The sequence below is a fragment of the Staurois parvus genome, unplaced genomic scaffold, assembly GCF_062004578.1.
Source record: "Staurois parvus isolate SC_StPar_1 unplaced genomic scaffold, SC_StPar_1.0 ptg000318l, whole genome shotgun sequence".
NCBI classification, from domain to species: domain Eukaryota; kingdom Metazoa; phylum Chordata; class Amphibia; order Anura; family Ranidae; genus Staurois; species Staurois parvus.
Window position 1 is genome coordinate 3,607,097 of NW_028318114.1, and position 14,366 is coordinate 3,621,462.

The 14,366-nt window shown below is 41.0% G+C and overlaps 1 pseudogene; it reads right to left on the minus strand.

Moving 5' to 3' along the window:
* The window catches only part of LOC149457497 (potassium channel subfamily T member 2-like), a 1,031,266-nt pseudogene that overhangs the window by 880,534 nt on the left and 136,366 nt on the right, over positions 1 to 14,366 (minus strand).

Genomic DNA, 14,366 nt, shown 5'->3' on the forward strand with positions numbered 1-14,366 from the left:
ATTCTTTGTGGCATAGATTCAGCAAGGTGTTAGAAATATTCCTCAGAGATTTTGGTCCATATTGACATGAGTTAATGTTGCCTTTCTATCATCTCAAACCAGTCTGCCCATTCTCCACTGACATCAACAAGGCATTTTCGCCCACACAACTGCCGCTCACTTGATATTTTCTCTTTTTCAGACCATTCTCTGTAAACTCTAGAGATTGTTGTGCATGGAAATCCTAGTAGATTAGCAGTTTTTTAAATACTCAGACCAGCCCATCTGGCACAAACAACAATGTCATGTTCAAAGTCACTTAAATCTCCTTTCTTCCTCATTCTGAAGCTTGGTTTGAACTTCAGCAAGTCGTCTTCACCACGTCTAGATGCCTAAATGCATTGAGCTGCTGCTATGTTTGTGTTACCAAGCAACTGAAGAGGTTTACCTAATAAAGTGGTCTCATACAATAGGAATATTATGAGTCAAAGACTGCCTTTGATGTCCCTTGATTAAATGGGACTTTAAAGGATAATTCACCTTTGGGAACATGTTGCATGTTCCACCTGTTTTTAAGTTTGAACATTCAATATGTTCCCAATGCTGCAAAAGTCCTTTATTAAAAAAATAAAATCATGTCCCTCATTGTACGCCCAACATCAATATGTAGAGATATAGATCCAGCATACATCATATAGTGCATAATAAATATTATTTCATATTCCAACCCATAAATAAAGTGCATCATTAACTAAGTATATACCACCAACAATAAAAAGCAAAAGCAAATCACATTGTGTAATACCATCATATAATTAAGTTAATAACCCACACCAAGGCACTCACAGTTTTATGCAATAGAGAAAAACACAAACAGCATTGTTACATTGGCGGTAATATTGGCCTAACCTTATGAAAATCTGTGAGCTACCTCTGGATGTATTGGAGCCACAAAGTGGCAGAGATTGCTGACTTGTATATCATAAACTGGGATGACCTCCTATAATTTAGAGGTCTATTTTCTCTGGTAAGAAAACTATGCACTGTGTGGGAAAACTCAGAGGATCACAGGATTTGCAGTGGTTTTTCACAACACTATTTGTGGCAGTGTGACATGGACTTTTTTGACATGAACTTTTGGTTTGTTTTATATTATTTATACACAATTAATAATTAATTTAATGAATAAGCATGTTATTCATAATTTGGGATCTCAAATAATATTTATTAATTATGCGCATGGTTTAAAATGTACTTATTGTACCGGAGTTGAGCATTTAAGGAGACTTATATTCATATATCTAGTATTCAGGATATTAGAGTGCTGCCATCCTTAGATACACATAGTTTTAATAATATACATGGGTTGCAAGATTTTTCATTTGTTTTACATAAATGATGAGCGACACTTTATGTATCAGCTTGACAACCTATTTCCATGACAATGCTGACCCTTTGCAGCTCCCATTACAAGTTACAGTCCCTAGCTGGCTGTTGAATGTAATTAATTGGACTGGGGAGTTTGGTAACATCATTAATCAAATATGTTTATGACCATTTTTGGTCAATCACCCAGGATCCCCACAAGTCGTCAGAAAGTTATTTATTGGCAGTAGTGGCATCAGTTGGAATTTCGGGCAACAGTGATATGGCCAGATCAGGCCCTTTTAGTTCACTTGTTCACCAAACAGCAAACAAGCTAAGTTTAGTACAAACTCATTTTCAATCAGAACTCAAAGTTCCTACCTTGTGTAAAAAATCTGTTTTAAATCTGTTAAAAATCCTGTTTGATGTCACTGACCAAATATTAAACTTGAAATTTTGAGGGACCCCATGCCAATTTATTTTTTCTTAGAGGGACAGTGTACATTGCTTACAAAATGTCTACTGTCCCTGTTAAAATTTATACTAGACCTTAGTCCTGGCATTAAGTCTGAATGACCCAAAAGAGGAGCAGTGCACAAGCGTTCCCACCCCCCCTAAACCGTGCCAAGCCACATGCCCTCAACACTGGGTACCTTGCAAGAGATAGTGGCCAAGCTTAACATTGCCTGGTTCTCTTATCACTAGTAAAAACCTGATTTCATTTCCTAATAAGTATATGTAATTGAAAAAGCCTATGCTACATCTATATGCCAAAATATATACAGTTCTTTATTTTAAAAGTAATGAAGAATAATGAACAAACACCCTAAAGTTTCAACTTCTTGAATATGGGGTGAGTAGGCACTGTCACATGGAAGGCATGTGGATGCATATGTAAAATATAAGGTGCAGCGCTAAAAACTAAAAATCACGCACTCGCCAGATGCGCAATAATGTTGCGCATTTGAGAACATATCTCATTAGGTCAGCTATATCAGCTAGAGGGAGGAGCCACAGCATCCCGAGGCCCCTGCTGGTCCAGTGGCCATCTTTGATTCCAGTGCATGGTCAGTTTCTATGTTATTTTACTCTGTTCACCTCCTGTGTTTGGATCAATAAATATCTGGAAGCAATATCACACTATTTTGGCATCCTTTCTTGGGGGCTCTTGCTCTGAGCCCTACCACCCACAGAGCCTATCATCAGAAGAAGTATGAGGTGTGGCATTGCTACCCATGACCCAGAGGGGAGTCCTTACCAGGGATAGAGGTCCATAAGATGATCCAGCTGACCTAATGAGATTATATGTTCTCAAATGCGCAACATTATTGCGCATCTGGTGAGTGCGTGATTTTATTATTTGATAATCACCAGAAGAATCTGTAGAAGATTACCCTCACCTGAGACTTCACGTCTAACTGATACATAAAGACTTTGTCACTATAGTTACACCTATAACCACCTTTTATTGATGTTTATCTGCACTTTGTCACTTTATATCAATATACCATTAGTAGTGGCACTCTTTCTGATATATGAAGATTGACGACTATATTATAAGATCATGATTTGTATGTTTTTATGCATTTATATGATGTCATTTTATTATATTCTTTAGTTTTTAGCTATGCACCTTATATTTTACATTTGGTCTTAGAAGGTTGATTTGGTGCCTTTTCGGTGTATACAGCAGCTCGCAATTAGCGCTCACTCTTACACACCATTACTATATAATGTGGATGCATATTAACAGCACGACAAAGTCAATATCTACAGAATGTTATTTAGCTACATGCATTTTATTAGTTGTAATAGAATATATAACGTAGCAGAGTTGCATGTTTGGTTGGTATTAGAGACAATCTTAAGATTCAAACAAATCCTTGGCTGTTTGGGAGTTCAGACGAATGCCCAAACATTTCATATTTCAGCAGGAGAAAATGTCATGTAAAATAGCAGTATTACCCCTTGTTATAATACTCATAGTAAGCCCAACTGCACTGTGGGATCACAGTTACATGGGTATGCTGGAGAAGAAGAATTAAGAACAGCCAACAACACAAGGGACACTTACACTGTTCAACAAATTTTTTTTATTTTTTGCCAGTTTTGGAAACAAAAGGATCCATTTCTTAATGAATTTCACAATCTGAGTTCAAATATAACAATGAAATTTGTCAATTGGCTCTAGTTTTTCTGTAAACGGAAAGGTTTCTACTATAGGCGTAATGACTACATAATGCACAATAATTATATAGATAGATGTCTTTCCACAAATATAAAGCAAGTGATATTGACTACATAACAAAGCCTAAATGGCATAATATATTGCATAGGATTACCAAGAAAAATTATAGCCATAAGCTAAGTTGAATCATTTTAATACTTAGGATTCTCACTAGTTTTGTCTTCAGTTTGTCGGTTTTGCTTCTCTTGGCTTTTCTCTTGTATTTGAGGAAAGGGCTAACTCTTACAACTGCACGTGACTACACGCTTCAGGTTCTTCCTCACTTTACTCAACCACGAAGGATTCTGGTGCTTTAGGAATTGGTAGCCCCTCTCCATGAGGAACTGGACGTATTGCCGATGGAATATTTGGATAGTGCACAGATAACTTTTTCTTCTTATTTAGCCCTTTTACAATTGGAGGCACCATACAAAAGTAACAATTACTAACATGATCTGTTGGCTCTCTCCAAATCATTGGCACAGCGAAAGGCATAGATGCCTTTTTTCCATTCAACCATTGCTCCAGTGCCGTCCCACAAGAATTGCAGCATATATGTGGTGCCCAGCTCTTGTCCTGGTCTCCTATCTTGCAGCCAAAATACAAGTTGTAGGCTTTCTTAATCATTCCTGTTATCCTCCTTTTTTGTGAGATAAAAGTTATTTTACCGCAGATATAGCAGAAATTATCTGCTTTATTCACACAAGTTCGAGGCATTACTGAGTAGCCTATATAAGCATAAAACGAAATGTAAAGACGCTGTCGAACTACAATCAGCTACAGATACTGCAGCTTTTATGCAGTGAAGTGATGCAATTAAAGGCTAATATTGCATCATCTCAGTATACATGCTTTTTCTATTGGTCACCAGTATCAATTGCGCAATATGCAGCTGAAGTTGCATCATAATTGTGAATGGCTTACGTCATTAGATGGGTGAATATATCATGGAAACTAGAGCCAATCAACATTTTTTAGGGTCATTTTCGTTTTCAGCACCCCAAAATTATGTAAGATTAGCTAATTTTATGCCCAAAACTTTTTACCTGTTGAACAGTGTTATCGTTCAATGTAAGTTCCATGCCTTGTGCTGATTTTAACTAAACGTAAGCTTTTAAAGTTTTTAAAAATCTAGTAAGTAAAGTAGAACTATGCTCAAAGAGACTAATGACATCTATGATGCAGCATGTCAATACTAATAACACAGCATTGTTTATCTGAGATCTTCTTTAACAAAGTTTTATTAGGTTTTTATCATTCTAATAGATCTGTTAATTTCAACCACATTAAGTGGATTGACAGTACTGTTTGTTTTGTGTTCATTGAAATACTCTGAAGAGTATTTTTATAGGGATAAGTAAGTGACAAACAAATTAAAGCCTAACTCCAAACTCCTAAAAGCTACAGCAACAGTATTTAACTGTTTCCCGCTCAGCCACTGCACATACAGTATATGGTCGGGAGGGAAGCGCATTATTTTAGGAGGACATATGGGGCACCTGCAAGAGGATGCAGCATCATGATCTGTGATCACTATGTCTCTTTGTGTACAGGGCTTCTGTGATTGGCCCTGTACCATGTAATTGCTGTGACTAGTTAAAGTGATCACATTAACCGTAGTAAACAAAGGCTCTCATTCTTACAATCATTGTTTACTACTGTGGTTGCTGTGATTAGTCACATAGTACAGGACCATGGGTGACCGATCACAGTGATCACAATAGTAAGCAAAGACTGCATGAATGACAGTCTGGGTGTCATCTTGACAGCTGTAAGAAATTACAAAAAAAAAAAATCACCCCCAGAGCAGGACAGTGTCACTATTATGACAAGCACTGATTTAGTGACAGTGTGTAAAACAATTGTAAAAATATTTTTTTCATACTGTCACTGGAACAAGTGAAGTATTACCATGGTGAAATTGTTCTGGAGGCAGTACAATATCGCCATAGCAACAATTAACAAAACTTGTGGCAAAGAAATTAACTCTTCAAAAGACTCATCATGCAAAATACCTTGGGAACTCTCAAAAATTTTGTGGGTGTTTCCACTGTCCTGGTGGTCCAGGGACTCCAAAAAATTTGATAGGTAGTCAGGAAATTAGATGTGCAATTTATGTCTCTAAAATGCCCGAAGGTACTTAATGGATTTTGGTCCTCTCTATGTGGCTGTGTACGCTGTGTAAGTCTAATGCATGTGGTATCCCCATACTCAGGCGGAGTATGAATATGGAGCAGAATGTGTTTTGAGGTGTAACTCTAAGTATGCCTATGCTGATTGTTAGAAATATTTTATTAATTTACAACTTTGTGTAAATAATTACATTTTCAAAAACTTGTGGCAAAAAAAGACTTTTTGAAAGACTCACTATGCCTTTCATAAAATAACGTGGTGTGTGTTTTTGCAAAATGTGTCATTTTACGGGTATTTCTCTTGTCCTGGGACTCAGGAAATATAACAGATAGTCAAAAAAGTGCACAGAATACACACACATATATATATATATATATATATATATATATATATATATATATATACACCCCTGCATTTGTGTCAGATAATGCACCACTTCTGCACCCAGAAAATTTTTTGGAATTACAAATGTTTAGGCTCATGCTTATTTCTTTTGTTTGTATTGGTGACACAAGAAAATGGGGAAACAAAAAACTAAATCTGACACCTTCCACACAACCCCCCCCCCCCAAAAAAAAATGGACTGGACAAAATTATTGGCACCCTTAATTTAATATCTGTTAGCACACCCCTTTGAAAAAATAAGTGAAATCAATTGCTTCCTGTAACCATCAATGAGTTTCTTACACCTCTCTACTGGAATTTTGAACCACTCTTCTTTCTCTAACTGCTCCAGGACTCACAGATGGGAAACTGCTGTTTTGAGATCTCTCCACATATGCTCTTTAGAACTGAGATCCATCATGTGTGACTGTAGAGACTGTATTCTTTTCTTTAAAGGCCTCATTGTTTTTTTCTGAAAACAGTATAATGATTGGCTTTACCAAAAAGCTGTAATTTTGTTTCATCTGTCCACAGCACATTTTCCTCAGGTACGTTTTGGTGAAAACCAATCTGGATTTTGTTACGTTTCTGTGTCAGCAGTGGGGTCCTCCTGGGTGTCCTACCATAGCATCCTTTTGCATTCAGATGGCGATGTATAGTGTGAGCTGACAATTGTACTCTGTGCTTGAAGGTCAGCTTGAATTTGTCTGATAGTTAAGTTAATTGAGGTTCTTTATCCACCATTCGAACAATCCTTCATTGCAGTTTTTGATCAATTTTTCTATCTCATCCACGTCCAGGGAGATTAGCTACAGTGCCATGGGCTGTAAACGTCTTGAAAATGTTGCACATAGTGGACACAAGAACATCAAGATCTCAGGAGATGGACTTGTAACCTTGAGTTTGTCCATGCTTTTCAACAAGTTTTGATCTCAAATCCTCTTTCTCTTCTCTGTGCTCTATTTGGCACATTGAAACACACAACAAAGGATGGATCAATCTTTCAAATTATATAAGACTTTAGGATGCCTGCTATTACAATGCATAAATTACTGTTAAAATTCCATCAATGTATTCTGTTCATATAGAAACATTAAAAATATAACATATTTCGCCCCAACATGACTTCTTTTCTGTATACAAACATATAGTACATGGAAACTCTACAATTTTGTTTCACAGTTTATCGTTACTCCTCCCAGCTAACTACTGTATATACCACTTGACTCCCTTGTTATTGTAAAAACTCAGTAGTATATAGGTTCAGAGTGGCTCTGGTGGGAGGGATTTGAATAATTTTAACACAACCCAGTTTGTGCACTCCAAATACCCCATTTCTTCAGGTTCTGTGAAACTTTATTGCACTGTCACAAATACTGGGATCAGGAACCTGGGGACCACCAACCACACCAAACCTCCCCCAATCTTACATAAGGGGCCTAAATAGTATTTTCTTATACAAGAGAAGAGGAGGGGAGATGGAAACCTTAATGTATATGATAATCTTCATCTGTTCTTGGCTCCCAACAAACCATGTGCACTCCCTGTAGGATAGGAAATCGCACTGCACAGTCATCGCATGTGATTTGCACAGGAATGTGGTACAATTGCCGCACCACATTAGTGTGAATCAGGGCTGAAAGCCCAAAGTTGCTCCTTGGATTTTGGGCCTCTCTATGCATCAAAGCTGTAAAAAAGTCACACACATGTGATATTCCCATACTCGGAAGGTTTAGCAAAATATGTTTTGGGGTGTAATTGTATGTATGTATGTATTCCTATGAGGTGTGTGAGAAATAATTTGTTAAAATGAAAAACAAACCTTATTTTCCAAAATATTGTAACAAAACTCACCTAGCCTCTCAATAAATATGTCTACTTTCCAAAAAAAGGACATTTTGGGGGTATCTACTGTTCTCGCATTTTAGGGCCTCAAACATTGAGATTGGTACCCAGGGTTTGTTTCATTTCCAAATATAAAGCATATATCATAGTTTGTAGACTATATGACTTTCACATAGAATAAATAATATACATTGATTCAGAGTTTTTTGTACAAAAAGTAACAGAATAAATTATGACCTAAATATATGAAGAAAAACTATTTGCAAAGCGTTATAACAAAAACTAAGAAACATGTTTTTTAAAATTTTTCAGTCTTTTTTCATTTATATAGCAAAAAATAAAAACCCCAGTGGTGATTAAATACCACCAAAAGAACAAAAGAGCTCTATCTGTCTCAAAAAATTATGTAAAACTCATGTGGGTCTTTGCAAGTAATTGTTATTCAAAGTGTAACAGTGCTGAAAACTGTCCTGGGCAGGAAGGTATTGAAACTCCCCAGTGGGATAACAGACAGCAATAAAAATTTTGACCGAGGAAACTTGACCGAGGGTCTAACCCCTCCTAGAATCTATCCAAAACTAAAAAAAAGGTTTACCTAGCGATATACTTTATATTGCATATTTGTATATTTACTGCAATAGAGTTCCAGTCACAAAGTAAAGAGCAGAAGACATCTGAACATTGTGCCATGGGAACAGATTAACTAAATGAAATAGAAATAGAGTGCTTGGTGGAATACTCTTTTACATTAATTATCAGGGAGAAGGAATACATGCCTTCTAACATCCATCTGGCTTCTTAGAACCAAAACAAAATAATTTACTATAATTCTACAGCAACAATTTACAGAGAATTCTTTGGTTCATTGTGGTAGTGACAGTTTTTTCTAATGCATGCCTTCACAAAGATAAAGCTCCGCTTTAGTCCAAAGTAGGTTAACGATGCAATTATCCAGAGAATTAACAGTGCATGCACTGCCTCAGAAATTGTGTTCTGGAAATCTAGTGGAGTATGAGCAACTTACAAGGTTCAGTACATAAAAAGGATGCATCATAATGGTCTTTGTTAAAACATTTAAAATCTTCTTTTTTTTTCACTAGGGAAGAAGTGGTACATACAATGTACAAAGTAATGGTAATATCCTAAGGCAGATAAGAAGAAATAGTAGCAGGCATGCTTATGGATAATTGGCACTTTTGATTTAGCTCGTTTCATGTCATGTATAACAATTCTGAAGATAAAATGGAACATCTTTTCAAGCTGTGAATCTGTGTGACTGTATATTACTGCAAACTTCAAGAAGTGAACTTCCTGTGATGTTTTTGAAGGACTATGGTATTCAGATTGTGGGTGAATGACTCATTAGGGCACAGTACAGAGCAAATAGCCTGGAAAAATACAATGAACAGCAATGTATGTTAAATACATTTTCTGCCTAATTAACGTTAAGCCATTATTTCTTAAAGCAGGTTTTTCCAAGCTTTAACATGTCAACTGTCCATTTTAATTAGGTACGCATAAATAGTATATTTACTTTTTAGTGCCATAATTTACATAAAGGTCTGATGAGCAATTCACCTAGTTTCACTAATGAGATAAAAGAAAATTCAACTTCCACTTAATCCAACTGATTATTTAAAGAAAGGGCAGACCAGTCTTTGCATGGCACACCATAAATATTTATACATACCTGCTGAAACCTGAAATTAAAAATTGATAACAACAAAACAGTTCTAATAATAATGAAGGGCTAAATGACTTGACTCATTTTTATGTTCATTTGAATAGAGCTAGAATTGGCTTGTTTTATGGAACTGCAAAATCATTATAAAATATTTACTTACTTAGCGCTTAACAAATCCTGATCTTTAAGGGCTGAACCCTGTAGGTAGATAACTCTTTGAGACCACATGGGAATCTGAAGAATGCGTCTAACCTGGATATCCATCTCAGTTGGACACAATATCACCGCATAGTAATCCTGTTATAAGAAAGGCTTACATTAATTTACGTGTGCAACACCAATAATGTTTTTTTAATGTAAAATCATAGAAAATACTGGAAGCTGAGTTATTCATATAGACTTGCAAATAGAGTTACAACTAATGCAGATTTAATATAAACATGGCATATGTCCACCAATCCAATAACTGATTTAGTTGATGGAAACTGAAATTTTAAGCCAGCACTGTTGAAGTATCCAAAGGGAGCTATTTTAGTCACTGATCTCCTCCTCTTTTCTGTCGTCCTGTTGCCTTTTTAACACAAACAAGTAAACAAGATGTATATCTAGTGTATGCTTCGCCTGCTCTTCCTCTAGAACAGGGAGTCAAACTGGTGGCCCTCCAGCTGTTGCCAAACTACAAGTCCCATGTGGAATTGCAAGGGTGACAATTACAAGCATGACTCCCAAAGGCAGAGGCATCATGGGACTTGTAGTTTCACAACAGCTGGAGGGACACCAGTTTGGCAGACCTGCTCTAGAGCTTCTGTAAAATCAGACATCTGACACATAGTCCTAAATTAAGAGCCTATTTATTAAAAGGAGGGGTAGCCACTCACACAGAATCCAAGAAGGACCTGGAAGAACCTGGCTATCACTGTAGAAGCACCAAACACTATGGGTAGTTTCAGCTTTCGAAGTGGCCCATCAGGTATTAGATAGGTACCCTTACATTGTCAAGCTGGACATTTTACAATTTGGACAGAGTAGTTAGAGAATAAAACCTTGTAACCCAAAGTTGTGCCTACTAGGGGTATTTGGTGATATGGATCAAAAGACCTTCCTGAGATTATGCTTGTTTTATGCTAGGAAGACTGTAATATTACACTGGATTTCTACACACCTTTCATATTAATGCCTGAAAACACCAAGTGAATACTGTCCTTCCATATGAGGTCAGAAGTTGCCCTGCTATATTTAACAAGATTTTGGGTGATTGGGTGTTAAGTCTCAATTCTTGTGAGCAACTTTCCACATCATCTACAACCTAACCGTATTGATCCTACCTCTTACCAATGATTTCTCAAGGGATTCTGTTTGAATATACATTTCTTCATTTAGAGGTTAGAAGGCTCACACTTTGTCATTGACAACTGTCTACCAAGAACAGTTCCTCAATCGCACACAGTTTTTGGTTCTATTTTATGATTGTGGTACAGTTCTTAATTTCTCTAAATTCTTAGTCTTTACAGGTGAAACTCAAAAAATTAGAATATCGTGCAAAAGTTCATTTATTTCAGTAATGCAACTTAAAAGGTGAAACTAATATATGAGACTCATTACATGCAAACCAAGATAGTTCAAGCTGTGATTTGTCATAATTGTGATGATTATGGCTTAAAGCTCATGAAAACCCCAAATCCACAATCTCAGAAAATTAGAATAATGTGAAAAGGTGCAATATTCTAGGTTCAAAGTGTCCCACTCTAATCAGGTAATTAAGCCTTAACACCTGCAAAGGGTTCCTGAGCCTTTAAATGGTCTCTCAGTCTGATTCAGTAGGAATCACAATCATGGGAAAGACTGCTGACCTGACAGTTGTGCAGAAAACCATCATTGACACTCTCCATAAAGAGGAAAAGCCTCAAAAGGTAATTGCAAAAGAAGTTGGATGTTCCCAAAGTGCTGTATCAAAGCACATTAATAGAAAGTTATGTGAAAGGGAAAAGTGTGGAAGAAAAAGGTGCACAAGCAGCAGGGATGACCGCAGCCTCGAGAGGATTGTCAGGAAAAGGCCATTCAAAAGTGTTGGGAACTTTCACAAGGAGTGGACTGAGGCTGGAGTCAGTGCATCAAGAGCCACCACACACAGGCGAATACTGGACATGGGCTTCAAATGTCGTATTCCTCTTGTCAAGCCGCTCCTGAACAATGTCAGAAGCGTCTTACCTGGGCTAAAGAAAAACAGACCTGGTCTGTTGCTCAGTGGTCCAAAGTCCTCTTTTCTGATGATATAAAATTTTGCATCTCATTTGGAAACAAAGGACCCAAGTACGGAGGAAGAATGGAGAGGCACACACTGCAAGCTGCTTGACGTCCAGCGTGATTTCCACAGTCTGTGTTGATTTGGGGAGCCATGTCATCTGCTGGTGTTGGTCCACTGTGCTTCATTAAGTCCAGGGTCAACGGAGCCGTCTACTAGGAGATTTTGGAGCACTTCATGCTTCCTTCCGCAGACAAACTTTATGGGGATGCTGACTTCATTTTCCAGCAGGACTTGGCACCTGCCCACACTGCCAAAAGCACCAAAACCTGGTTCAATGATCGTGGGATTACTGTGCTTGATTGGCTGGCAAATTCGCCTGACCTGAACCCCATAGAGAATCTATGGGGCATTGCCAAGAGAAAGATGAGAGGCATGAGACCGAACAATGCAGAAGAGTTGAAGGCCGCTATTGAAGCATTCTGTTCTTCCATAACACCTCAGCAGTGCCAAAGGCCTCCTCGTGGCACCGACGGCTTAGTGTCAACGGTGCCCTGGGCTAAGCCGTCGGTGCCACGAGGAGGCCCGGTGGCCATCTTGATTTCTTAAAGGGTCAGTGTGTTTGCTCATACTTGGCTATGTGATACTCATTATGCACCTGTGTTTTCTGGAATAAAAGTTTTACCTACTACACTATGAGTGCTTCTGTCAGGGCTCCCAGGTATGACCAGAGGTGTGTGACTGAAACAGGGAAACGCAGACCTCAGATATGTTATAAACAATATAATTTATTAAAGACTAACAGTACAAACATAAACGCAGTGCAATACTAAACATAATACAGTGCAAACAAACCAAACCAAACCACCCACAGATAACAGTATATACAAGCAAGCGTCGTCAGGCAGGCCGGGTCAATATCAATAGGGCAGGTAGGTACAGGGGGAGCAAGCGGAGAATAGTCGGGGTCACAGGCCAGGTTCAGCAGGTAGCAAGCAGCATAGTACAGAGGGTCAGACAGAGGGATGGTCCGGGTCACAAGCCAGGGATCAGAACAGGTAGCAAGCAGCGTAGTACAGAGGGTCAGACAGAGGAATGGTCAGGGTCACAAGCCAGGATCAGAGCAGGAGAAGTCAGCAAAGGAACAGGAACAGGATGCAGGACAGATACAGGGCCCAGGACAAACACAACACCAAGGCAGAGTCTGTGTGTCTGCCCATTCCTTAAATACCCCAGCATCATCAGTTACAGGTGTTAGCTGGCTGAAAGGTTGAGTCTCTGATTGCTGGGAGCACCCGCTGGCCAGCCCTGGTACTGCAGATCAAAAGGCAGGTGAGACCCACCATTGCTGGCCAGTCCATTCCTAACAGTACCCCCCCCTCAAGGAGCGGCCTCAGGACGCTCCAAACAGTCCTAGCTGGGCAAAATGTTCCACCGCCCGGGTCTGGCAACTGGCGGGATATCAAAGACTGGCACACCGGGCAGGACTCCGGGCAGCGGCACACCGGGCTGGACTCCGGGCAGAGGCACATCGAGCAGAGGCACATCGAGCAGAGGCACACCGGGCAGAAGCACACCGGGCAGAGGCACATCGGGCAGGACTCCAGGCAGAGGCACATCGGGCAGAGGCACATCGGGCAGGACTCCGGGCAGAGGCACATCGGGCAGGACTCCAGGCAGAGGCACATCGGGCAGAGGCACATCGGGCAGGACTCCAGGCAGAGGCACATCGGGCAGGACTCCGGGCAGAGGCACATCGGGCAGGACTCCGGGCAGAGGCACACCGGGCAGAGGCACATCGGGCAGGACTCCGGGCAGCGGCACATCGAGCAGAGGCACACCGGGCAGAGGCACACCGGGCAGAGGCACATCGGGCAGAGGCACATCGGGCAGGACGGGGGCGGGGCGACAGGCATCGGACCCCCAGGCGGGGCGACAGGCATCGGACCCCCAGGCGGGGCGACAGGCATCGGGCCCCCAGGCGGGGCGACAGGCATCGGGCCCCCAGGCGGGGCGACAGGCATCGGGCCCCCAGGCGGGGCGACAGGCATCGGGCCCCCAGGCGGGGCGACAGGCCTCGTGCCCCCAGGCGGGGCGACAGGCCTCGTGCCCCCAGGCGGGGCGACAGGCGCCGGGCCCCCAGGCGGGGCGACAGGCATCGGACCCCCAGGCGGGGCGACAGGCATCGGACCCCCAGGCGGGGCGACAGGCATCGGACCCCCAGGCGGGGCGACAGGCATCGGACCCCCAGGCGGGGCGACAGGCATCGGGCCCCCAGGCGGGGCGACAGGCATCGGGCCCCCAGGCGGGGCGACAGGCATCGGGCCCCCAGGCGGGGCGACAGGCATCGGGCCCCCAGGCGGGGCGACAGGCCTCGTGCCCCCAGGCGGGGCGACAGGCGCCGGACCCCCAGGCGGGGCGACAGGCATCGAGCCCCCAGGCGGGGCGACAAGCATCGGGCCCCCAGGCGGGGCAACAGGTCTCGGGCCCTCAGACGGAGCGGCGGG